The sequence below is a fragment of the Chinchilla lanigera genome, unplaced genomic scaffold (genome assembly GCF_000276665.1).
Source record: "Chinchilla lanigera isolate Chin_1 unplaced genomic scaffold, ChiLan1.0 scaffold00012, whole genome shotgun sequence".
NCBI lineage: Eukaryota > Metazoa > Chordata > Mammalia > Rodentia > Chinchillidae > Chinchilla > Chinchilla lanigera.
The window spans coordinates 16013532-16026660 of NW_004955413.1; positions in this window are offsets into that span (position 1 = coordinate 16013532).

Sequence of the window (13129 nt, forward strand, 5' to 3'; positions counted from 1 at the left end):
CGTCCTGGCCTCCGGGATTGGGTGGGGCCTACCTGGCTCTTTGCGCGCTTTTCGGCTGGGAAGCGCGGTGGTATGAGTCCGGCCCACTCTCGGACCCAGGAGCCCTGCCGCTCCCGGAGAACTGGCTGCCTGGGCGCAAGGCGCGGGGGCTCTTCTCCTTTCTCTTATCACAGTTGTTCTTTCCCTTTGAGCAGTTTCTTTCCCTTTCACAATATCTACTGTACCTTTTGGGTTTTATTTACTCTTTCAGGTTCTTGTACAAGAAAGACAATACAATATTTACATATGTGGGAAAACACAGAGGAAAGGGACAGATTCCTAGATACACATGAATTACTAAAGGTGAATCAAGAAGATACAAAAATCATGAATAACTCAATATTAGCCAATGAAATTGAAAATGTAATAAAAAAAAACTTACCAAAAAAGAAGTAGGGTTGTTTTGTACTAACGAAATTATTGTTAACCAGGAATAAATTATTTAAAGACGCTGATTGTCACAGATCCAGAATGAATCCAGGCATGAATTTATGCAGTCATGTTTTGGAAGACATCATTTAAGTAGTGGAAGTTCTAAAGTCAGTTATGAAAAGGACTGCCTGTAGTTTCTTTGGAGTTTTTTTTTTTTAAGACAAAAGAGATAAGATAGCTTTCTTTTCTCTTGTAACAATTTCGCATGATATCCTATAATAGTCCATATGATCACAAATCTGTAAGTTTAAGTACAAATTTTATTGACAGTACTTAGTTTAGATTTTATTTAATATCTTGATATACAGATACTACGTATGACTCAAGTGTATGTTTGTTGTGGAGCATACCTACTTTCCTTTTTATCACTCTTGCTTTATGAAACAGTTTGAAAGTGATTAAAGAAATTAGCTATGAACTGTATGGTCAGTGATATCCAGCTTCAGATGCAATTATTTTAAATTATGCTGACATGTGTGACACAGCCCTCAGCTGCATAGTGGAAGCAGGCTAATGGTAGTATGTCTAAGTTTTCTTTTCCAGATTAGTCCCAAGCAGTTCACTTGTAATGATATACTTGTAATATCCAATATGATGTTTTGAAATGAGCATGTGCTTCACTTTGAACTTAGCTTCTGCTCTAATAACAGTTCAACTCCTACTGTTTCTCCTGTTCTATATAGTTTCATGTACATGTAGCTAACTTTAGATCTTCACATGTCAGGGTACATTTTAACCCCCCCCCATGAACATATATTTGATAGGATGAAGCAATGGCGTTTTTATAGATGGGTTATGTACAGATACCAACATGGCAAATGTAATCACTATTAGTACCTGCAAACAGACGCTGAGGAAAATTTAAAAACAATTTTTAAAAGGTTAAAATAAAAAAGAATTAATCCATACAGAAATCAAGGCTTCTTTGCTTGTTAGTATATTTTAAGCAGACAAATGCACAGCAGAAAATTTAAGTTGGATTTATCTTGGTGATACTGATTTGAGGTTTTGATCTTTTTTCTTTCCTACTTTTGTTTTGTAATTTAGCTCTTAACCATATCTTTTTTACCATTAAGTGCTGCTTTTGGTCTCAAATTTCCTGTATCTAAATGACAAACATAATCTGTATTCTAATCTTGTTATGTCCCAGCAGGTGCTCCCACAAAGGTCAATTTCCTTTCCTTGTGCTCTGTTGAGACCTGCAGAAGCAGACAGAAGATTTCAGCTACCATCACGGCACTCTAAGGCAGCCAATAAATTGTTCCATGGTCTGAACAGATGTTTTCCCTTTCTGTTTGCTCCACTTGGACACCATTTTTTCTTCCCTAGAGGAACTATCAATATGACTACAAACTAAAAGAGGCTCCTGAGCACCTAGGAATACACCCAGGATTGGCAGCTGCAATGGTGGGGAATGAATGTGGAGAAGCACTGCTTCATGACACTTCAGTTTCTGAGTCTTAAAGCCTCAGTAAGACTTAGCAGAGCCTGGAAGTTCAGCTCTATAAGCCCAGCACTGTTGGTCACTGAAGGAGGAGGATCATGAGCTGAGCCCAGTCTGGAAAATTTAGTGACTTAGTGAGACACCGTCTTAAAAAAAAAAATGCTGGGGATGTAGTTCAGTGGGAAATCCCTGGGTTCCATCTTTAGTACTGCAAAAACGAGAAACAAATTCAAACAAACATACAAAGCCTTAGTAAAACTTCTCAAGATAAAGAGACTAATAACTGAAAAAAAGACCTACTATTTCATCAAAAGGGTGAAATGCCCCCAAAACCTCAATTTATTCCTCTATTTTGTTTTCTATGAGAGATGAAGCTATTTATGTTCTTTCTGTAGAAACAGCATTATACCAGTGTAAGTTCCTATTTATACATGGTAATATTATCTTTTTGACATATATGCTTTGCAGGCACACTTTCTCCCCTTCCACAATAATGTTGCCATATATACCTCAGAATTAATGTTTAGGGGCTGGGGATGTAGCTCAGTGGCATAGCTCCTGCCTGGCAAACACAAAGTCCTAAGTTCAATTCCTGGGACCAAAAAAAATTATTAATGTTTCTACCTCTGTTGACTCACTTGATTGGAGTGAAAACTATCTACCAATGTGAATGAGGAGAGTGGAATAGGAAATGTAGGAAACAGGAAGGCATTTCCCAACTTATCAAACTGTGATCATGAGTACCCTATTGAAAACAAAAAACAAAGACAAACAAACACAGCCTTTATATTTCCTCCAGAAAACTGCTCAAACAGGAAGGAGCAACTGGGATGAAGGAGGGGAGAGGAAAAAGAAAGAAAATAGAGAAAAAATATGTATATGTATACACGGGATAGATAGGATAGTTGTACAGAAAATATTTGGTGGACTAAATACCAAAGAATGTCATTTTAAGAAGAGAAATTTGGTAATTACTGTGGTAACATCATAATGCTTTGAACTATTCCTTATACTCACTTATCAAAGTCTTTTGCTCTTATTTTTATGTCAGTTGTGGGGAAATGTGCACATTTTTCATTCAATTTGTGTTAACTTTTTTCTGAATGCCACCGATACTTGAGAGTCTAGATTTATTTCCAGATCTACCTAGTAACGAAAAATCCAATTGACATTGGTTGTGAGCAAAAGTGAAGCTCAGGAATTCAACAATTAAGAATTCTACTCTTTTCTTTCCTGTTTACTGTTTTCATTCTAGAAAAGAACTATGGAGCTAAATAGAGTAGGGGAGTCAAACACATCAAAAGTGTCTTAGATCTGATTGGACAGAAAAGTGGCGTTTTTGAACCTGCAGATTTTTTACTCAATGAATAGTCTGAAAGTCAGCAATATGATTAAATGCATAGATTCTGTGTCTGTATTGCAGTTGCCTTCCCCTTATTTTAAAATGTTACCACATATTTTAAAATTGACTGTGGACACATGCTAGACAGACACTAATTCAAATATGAAATCATAGACTAGAAATAAGTCAATAAAAAGAGACATGAGTGCTGGAATTACATTGCGGTTGAGAAACTCCATTAATCAGTCTGCCCCACCAATTAATTATTTAGTCAGTTAATAAAACCATTAAGCAAATATTTATTGTCTTATGTGATATCAGGTATGGTGCTGGGCAGACAGTTGATGTATTGTTATGGTTGCCTTCAACTAGTATGTATGAGGCCTCTGTATTAGTCACCCTACCCATCACTGGGACAAAATATCCAACACCCACAGCCTAAAGAAGGAGAGGTTTATTTTGGTTTGTGGTTTACAGTAGGTTCAGTCCATGGTCATCTGGCTCCAAGGCAGAAATGGCATGTCAGAAGGGCCTGGTAGAGGAACAGCTAGCTGCTTACCACATGTCAGGCAGGAGTCAGAAAGTAACGTGAAGAGCTAGGGATAAGAGTATACCCTTCCAGGTCACACCTTCAGTAACTCACCTGCAACTTGATCCCACTTCTACCAGCACATGAACTACTGAACTAACAAATGGATGAAATGACTGGTAAGTATAGTGCCTACAGGCTCTAATCACCTTCTGAACACGTGAAACTTTGGGCAGACATTATAGGTCTAAAACATAACATTCCCACAGCAACCTACGTACAGATATTTTTTCCTCTCAGCCTCATTACCACATGATGAAGAAAAGGATTATTGTACTATTCATAAGCTCAAATTAACGCAGCTAGTAGGCAGAAAACTCAGGCTTATACCACAATCTACGTAATGCTAATACTAAAATCTCAGAAGAAGACGTTAAATATTATCTTTGATTTTAAGCTTTATTACCAGTTAGCTAAGTGATCAGAAAAGTCATTTCTGTCTTAGAGTATTAACATGTCACTATATTATAAGAAAATGGTGGTATATGTGTCAGTTATTTTATATATAAATGCACAGGTGCATTCTTATATACTTATATGTATCACACCCTGCTATGATTTGGGTGCCTCTCCAACTATGTGTTGAAATTTAACCCCCTGTGAGATATTAGGAATTTGTCTGATTATGGTGTTGAGAGGTGGGGCTTTTGACAGATGTCTAAGATTAGAAAAGTTCTTTAGGATTGAGCTTCCATGATTTATTCTTGGTGACTTTATAATAATAAGAAGAGAGACTAGCTATATACACACGTCTCTTGCCATGTGCTAGTTCAGGACTGTCAGCAAGGAGACCATGACTGCATATGGCCCCTCAAACTTGTACCTCCAGAATTGTGAGTCAAAATAAACCTCTTTTTCGAAAGTAATTTACCAAGTTTGTGATATTGTGTAATTAAAAATACAAAACAGACTAGTACAAAACACACACATCCTGCTCCATATGATGGTTTAGCTTTAAATTTTGATCATTTCCTGAGCAAAATCTCCTTCCATGCTGGGCAGTCAGCTGCATGGTCAGGAGGGCAAACACCTGATCCTGTGCAGTGCACCGTGTTTCTAATCTATGGTGTTTGGCATTTAGAGGTTTAAAGACATTACCAATTTACTGTAGTTTCAGTTGATGATGAAAATTGAACCCAACTCCATGGTAAGTAGGGGAACATGTGTACAGCACTTAAAAATCTTTTTACATTTCCTTTTGATCTTAGTATGTTAAGCTCATTTTCAAATTTAGGACATGAAGATTAACCTTTTGTGCACTTCTTTTTTATTCTCCTCTAATTGTGCTTTTATTTTTTTTACCATATGACTGTTCTAGGTAAGATTTGGTCTGCTCTTTTGTAAACTGTTACAATAGCCTGATCTCCCTGCATTGAGTTTTTCTTTTTCCGAATCCATCCAGCATACTACTGTCAAATTAGAGTTCTCTAACAACACTTCCATCACGTGTAAGTTAAACAGAGCTACTCACATGAGTCATACTTTCTACACTGTGTATTTACTTGTACTTTTACCTGTTCTTTGAATTTCTTCCTACCTAATTCCAGTTGCCCAGATGTTTATCTCTCAAAACTTATACCAGTTTAATGCCACCCTCTTGAAAAAACATTGTGATACTGTAAATTTACAATTCTTTTGTAGCTCATTATCTCTACCATTTTAATATCAGAGAGAAAATTCTCATCCTTGTCTCATACTTGGGTAATAGCTGCGAGTCAGGAGAGAAGGAAAAGAGCCAGAGGCAAGAGTGAGAATTGTTTTTGGATAGCGAAACTTCCAAGAAGTGGTGTTAGTTGTAGAAACACCTCAAGCAAGTCAAGGATGAGACTAAAGGAGAGTTATATTAAGAGCTCAAACTATGTACAGAGACTTGAAGTTTGAAGCAAATAAACTCAAAGAGAGGGAAGGAAAGACAATTATAGGAGTGAAAAGGGCTGAGCAATACAATAAATGACTGGAACCCTGATCAAAGAAATGAAGACGGGATTAAAAGGGGAAGGAAGACTTTCAAGAACAGAGTTACCTGACCTTCAACTTACATAGCATGGTGCAGGGTACACTCACTGTTATGTCTTAAATATTTAAGAAATGTCTATTCTTCATTGTAACAACTAAGGTCCTGGCGGGAAAGATATTGGCAACAGAGGAGTTTTTAAAGGGATTCCATAGTTGGTTTGGAAAACAAAAAAAGAGGTAGTACAGATATGTAGCCTTAAGGGCTATAGAGAAGGAGCAATTATCAGAGGAGCTCAGAGACAGCAACTCTAGTTGGAAGGAAAGCTGGTCACTTGATAGGAGCTGTAAGTAAGGAAATGTCATCAATATGCAGCAACCCACCAGACAGGCACTGGAGAAGGAAGTTGCTTTTCTTCACTTTCATGTCTGATCTTTCCAGAATCATCCATTGGCCAAACCCAGTTAGAAATCAGTGGGCCTATGAAGTCATTGAACAGAACCTTCCTTTCAGACTCCCAAGTTATAGGCTATAGTGGAATAGGTAGAGGGGAAACAGAATTGCAGAGACAAAGTGGACTTGGAGGGACAAACAGAATATTCAGCACATCCAAATGGTGTGAGTTATGTTTGGGGAGTCCACAGAAAGGAAGCGTAGTCCACGTTTATTTCAATACAAGGCAGGTGCTAGGGAGCAATATTGAGGGCCAAGACTTGGGATACTGAGAACTTGGTTCAAATTGGAATTAGAAGTATCTGGGTGCAATGGAAATTTCCCAACAATGGATACTCACTAATTTTTCTTTGCTGTTTTGATAAGTATTTGCTTCAGTGTCACTTGAGTTTTTGAAGGCAGAGAGACTCAGCTAAAATATAGATTATGTGTTATTTGTACACAGTCTTGCCTTCTCTACTCAAGTGTAAATCTTCGTGAAGGAGTAAACATTGCCTACTTTTGTCACATCCTATATCCCCGAAGACAATGTTTTGTATATAGCGCGTGTTCCACAATCATAAGCTAAAGAGATTAGTAAGTGAACCCAAGTCTCCTACTCAGAAAGCTTTCCTGGCATCTTGAGCTTATCTTTCAATTCCTTTATTGCTCCAATGCACCTTTACAGGTACCTAACCCTATTCCACTCTATGTACTTGGCTAGGTTTTATCATTTTTATCAGAACATGCCTTGATCTTTGATATATGACTCTCTGTCTTTATTCATTTGGATTTTACTGATTATCCAAACCATAAATATGCTTTAGGCTCAGCTCCATTCTATTGTCAGTGAAAAACCTATCTTTGACCTCACTGGTTGCCTTTTAAGTAATTTTAATATTTGATAACTTTATTGGCTTCGTTGAATTAGAAATATTTAAAAGCCTTATCATTCATGTATCAGTTGAAGATATGGAAACTGAAGTTGGTTCAAATTTGTTCAAGATTCATTTTCCCTGTGTCACACAACTTCTTGATTCTTTGTCTGATTTTCCTGACTTAATATTCCTTGAAGACTTGAGTGATTTCTTACACACCTTTCCTCAGCCTACAGAAGGACCATCTTAGGCTGTACTATAAAGTATATACACCATGAGTATGTAATATATTTCTCACTAGTTGACTAGTTAACTGAAAATATTAAGAACAAACATTAATGAAAAGTATGAGTCATCCTGGAAGTCTCTAAAATGTCTTTAACTTGGATGGGCTATGTGACTGTATACCCCCCAGTTGTCATCTCTCTAACTGATGGAATTGCTCAGTTTATTTTATTTTATTTTATTTTTTGTATTTTTGAGACAGGGTCTTGTTATGCAGTTCAGGCTGGTCTTGAGCCCACTTGGTAGCCTAGGCTGGTCTCGAACTCGCAAAGATCCTCTTGCTTCAGCCTCCCAAGTGCTGGGATTACAGGCGTGCGCCACCACACCTGGCTCAAAATTGCTCAGTTTTAAGATTTTTCATTGACCAGATGTGTTACCACCTATCTAGAGTTCTCAGATGAAGACAAAAACACTAAAGATATAAGATTAACAAATATTGAGGCACGCTTCTGGGGGCAGTCGACAGAGTATAATGATTTCTCTCTAAGTCTCTTAATCAAGAAAATGAACGGTGTTTACTAAATTCTCTTGGCAGGTTTAGACGGCACATTTCCCTCAGTTCAGTGCCTTCCATCAAGTATACCCAGTTCCCTAGGTAGTTCGTACCTGAAATATTCCCCACAAAGCTAATGGGCTGAGTGTGTTTATCCTAGATAAGACTGGGTGACCTAACTTACATAGCAAATTTCTCTTAAAGTCAGTGTGGTATTATGTGCCTGTATATCTCCGATTGATAAAGTGGGGAGATGAATGACTACATAAATGTCTAGTCTGTAGCAGTTAATGGAAAGGAAAAGAGGTTCATTATGAAGTTTGGGGAGCACTGTCCTACCATGAAGTTTGTAGAATGTTTAAATAAGAAAGGACCTTAGAGTAATTTGATCTCATTATTTTTATCAGACTGATAAACTGTGTCAGGGAAGCTGAATGCCTTGTCTGATTTATGCAGAGTTAATGCTAGAATGAGTGTCCAGGTCTCTAATTTTAGTAATATCTTTTGTCCTACCCTGTACTGCTCTCGAATTCATCTTAGCCACACTGGTTCTGTGACAGGAGGCATACCAGCACCACTCTCTTGCTCATAGGGGTTAGTTTTAAGATTGCTCACTAGCCAGACATGTGCGCTTATCTTAGAATTCTCAGATGAAAACAAAAGTGTAAGTCTACAAGCTCAAGACTCAGGAAGGGCTGCGTTATATGGCTATGTTTAGTAGTAAATCTTGGATTTCGGCCAATTTGATGTGTGTCATAGTAACACTCTGTGGCTGGTGACTCCAGTGTTTCCAGGTTCCCACTGCTGGGCACATTGTATAAGTAAACTCTTCCAGTGATGTGTGGAATAAAATATCACTGAGCTGGCCACACTCCCACAAACAGTTTAATTATGCTTATCTTTTCAGAAGGGTGACACCCACCTCCAAAAAGTTGTTGCTGATTTAAAAAAGTGAGTGCCTTTCATTTCCTAGTGAATTTCTACTTAATACTATTATAATCATCACCACTAGATCTCTTTTTCCCATTCAAATATCCACTAAATTTTAGTAATGTATAGGACTTTAATTGTATATGCCAAGTTGTTTCCAAAATTCTGTGAACAGATATTTGAGCATATAAGTTTAATGCTAAATTCTTGGTACCGTCCATGTAAACAAAAATAGATACAAACAGTAGTTAATAATGGCTAATGAACATGGTTGGGAAATTGCTAGAAAAAGTTAGCAAAATCTAACTTTATCATATTAAGTAATTCAAAGTTTAAAAAAGGAAAAGACAAACACCATGATCTTCCTGAGATGGAAACCTCCTGTTGGTTTTCAGCATGGATACCTGATTTTGGCTGAAGTGCAATACTTATTGAGTAAGACCAAAGTCTATTTTCCTTCTTCTTTAGAATGTGGCTGATATTTCTACAGTGACGTTAGAAGGAAATAAAACAGGAAATAAAAGTTGTTTGAGTCCTAAACAGTTTGAAAGGAAATGGCTAAGCTACATAATTCCATATTTCATAGCTCGGACAAAGAAAAATATTTGGTTTTTAAATAATATCGCAAGAATATTTATACAGTTGATTTGACATTATATCAGTTTATGCCCTTTGTATGTTTTAGATAACACTGTTGAACTTCCTTTGAACATGAAGTGAATTGCCAGTGCAGAGAGATGCAGACAGGCATTCCTTCCTCCAGCTCAACAAAAGCAATTTATTCAACAATTGCTGTTACTAGTTTACAAAAGATTTTTCAACACTGTGTGCTTTGTGAATTCATCTCTCAGTTGTAAGCAAAATCACATTTTTTATATTCTCCTCTTGCTCTCATTATACTATGTTTAGACCATGCTGTTTTCTCTTCAAATGGTGCAAACCAAGATATAAATACAATTTGCCATATCTCTGGCTTCATGCAAAACAAATTTTAATACTGAATATAACAAATCTAAAAAACCCCTGAAAATAAAACAATTTTGTGAAAAGTTATGCTCTTTAGGTAGCTTCCTCTCCGAAAAAAATATGAGCTCCCAAAACAATTTTTGTGACAAGAATCTTGGTCTGCTGGTTTTCCCATTCCAAATGGATAAACTGCCATCTTTTCAGCAATCAGATATAGTTTGGGTCAGATAGCTGATTATAGAGAAGCAATAGGTCACCTGCCCACCTCTCCACCGGGGCCGGAAGGTAGCTGTTCCTGGTGCCTAGTCGGTCATCAATCAAATCTATTTATATTGTAGTTTTTGGCACACAGCCCTCTCAGTAAGAAGTAAAAATTGTTTTTGAGTCAAGACGTGTTTGAGAAAACAAAGCAACATGTACACAACATCTGATATCCTATTGTTTTCCATCCCAGATAGTATGGAACCAGTTTTATCAAAAAGATTTTGAAAAAGCCAGGCCACCTCAAGAGGAACTGCCCTAAGAAGCCCCCTGGGCCATGCCCCGAATGCAAAGGTGACCACTGGAGATTGGTCTACCCTCTGAAGCGGAGGCCTCAGAGCTCAGACACATCCTACCAGTTAGTCTAACAAGAATGAGGGGGCCCGGGGCATACTCTGCCTTCTCCCTCTGGCCAGACTGTCATCTCCATGGAGGAGCCCTAGGTAATCATGACTATAGAGCAAAAAGAAAACAGGCTGTTGCTAGACTCAGGTGCAAGTCTCTCTGTCCTTCTTTTCAGTCCTGGCCTTCCTTCCAGCCGTCACACCTCAGTGAAAGTAGTCACTAGTGAGGAGATAATATGCTATTTTTCATGACCATTAGGCTGTAACTACTTGTTAGATCTTTCTTGAGTATCTCTGTCTTCCTGAGAAACCACTTTGAAGCTACCACCATGTGTTACAGCAGCCATTGATATTTTCCTACTAATCTGTCCATAACTCTGTAATGTTTGTATTGTTCCTATGTTATTTTATAAATAGATGTATGTTTATTACTATGTGTTTCCTACAACAACCATTTAGAATAGTCAATGAATACTCAATTGGTCACTCATGTATAGCTGTATTTATTTTCTTTGGAAACCACTTTGAAGATATCAAAGTAGAGTACAACAACCATTGATAATAACCTACCACTTTTGTCTGTAGCTCACTATTATTTGTCTATATGTTTTCCTGAGAAACTGTCTTGTAGATAACAATATGTAAAACAACAACCACTGATAACTTCCTACCACTTTGTCTGTAATTCAGAAAGCCCCCCTATTAGTATGTTATCCTTCTTTTACTCTTTAAAATAATAAAAAAAAGATTTTGATGTTGGTAAGACTCAGACGGAAAGATACTCTCAGGTTCTCTCTCATAGGACCGTAAAATGCAATTTGTAGAATGTTTATAGTGTGTGCTATTTTGAAAAATATATACATAACACAACCCATCAATTTATACATGTACGTTAAAAGATTACTTGTAAAGCAATTCTTTCAATATAAAATGTGCCTTCCCCCAGGAATTACATTGGAAATATGACAGGTTGTCATGACAGCTTTCCCCTATTTATCTCTATTTAACTCAAAAAGTATCTGCACAGAGATTTTGTGGGGCTAATTGACTTTATTTATTATATGAAAAAACAGATCCTGGGTCACAGGATCCTGAGGCAAAAGGACTATATCTGTTATCAAGGATGGGATATCTTAATTCTGTATCTCTTTCCCCAAACTCATCAAAGGCGTTGAGCTTGCGGAGGCTGCCATATTCTCAGTGACGGGACAGAAGATGTCTTTCATCATGGCTGAGTGTAAAGTTAGTGGGATTTCTTGTAAGTACTTTTCAAACCAAAGCAAATGTCAATCTTTGGTAAAAGATACAATTCTTAGTAGCCAACTGACATAATATATTAGATGAGTAGGACTACATTATCTAGTAACATTAAGATACAAATTTAAATTTTATCACACATGTCTAGTTTTTACTCTTTTATTTCCATAATCATGTTGTGCATAGAAGAGAAGGCACTGGGATAGGTAGAGGAAGCTAAAACTCAAGAAAATACTGAGCCAAGAAAATTTACAAGGAAGGCAATTAATGGGTAATACAAAAAGTACCAGGAAGTCTCTACATTAGTCTACTGGAGGTCTCCTTTCCTCTCTAACACAGCTCAGAATTGGGAGTTTTCCTTCCCATGAGAATAGACTACATCATTAGAATAAGGATGGACAGGAGGAAAAATACATGCAAAATCCAAAGGAACCAGAACACTGATTGTGGGAAATGAAGGACTCCTGTGGTATGCAGCAGGGCGGTACTATTGAGCAAACTCAAGAAAGGCCACTTTCAGATAAATAATAATTCAAGAAAGCATAGACATTTGCAGTACACTGTGAGGAAATCACAGCACTCTCTGCAATTCCTATACAATAATTTGCGTTTAAAGTTTAGTTTAATAAGCACATAGTGGAGTGGATATACACTGTATGTCTCCATGCTGAAGTTAATGAATTCCAGGCTCTCATCATTCCACTAATCCTTTCTTTGTGAAGCCCAGTGGTATGGAATTCTAATGAAGATGGTGTTTTAACTTGGCTTTCTCTCCTTGTCTATTATGGTAGGATTTAAAGACCCAGAATAGGAAGAGTCAGGTATGTGGGACATAGGTAGAATTTTGTTGTAACAAAGTATATTTTTGACAGTCCATATTACATGTTTCATCTGCTTTGTCACCTTAAGTATTATATTATTCACTCCATTTTTATCTTACTACTGTAAGAGAGGGATCCATTTGAGGATTTATAATGAACTTGGATAACTATGAAGTTGTAATTATTTCTACCCCCCCCTTGTTTCTGGTTTCCATAGCTGCTATTACCCAAACATTTCCTCTCAGATTTTCCTAATTTATTTGGACATAAGAGGAAAGAAAACCTTTTAGGTCTGAGTAATACAAACTTACTGTCTGCACAGCTGGATGCTACTAGGATATTGTTGACAGTGAAACTAAAGAAATGTGAAATGGTAGAGAAATGAGTGAAAAAGCTGGTCTATTTCCCACCAGATGAAGGGATTCTTCTCTGGGACATGAACTTGGTCCTCTGCTCCTGCTGGGCAGTGTCTATGGCACTGGTGCTGCTCTGGGAGACGGTTGTCCAAACATGGGCTCCTCCTGTGCTCACCTAAGGTGCTCTCTGGATGTGCTCCTGGGGGTCCTCGTGTGCTTTGAAAACTCAGAATACACTTTTTAAATTATTTTTTTTTCTTTAGGCTCTATGTCCATGATTGCTACTCATTCATTAGTCCATTAGGC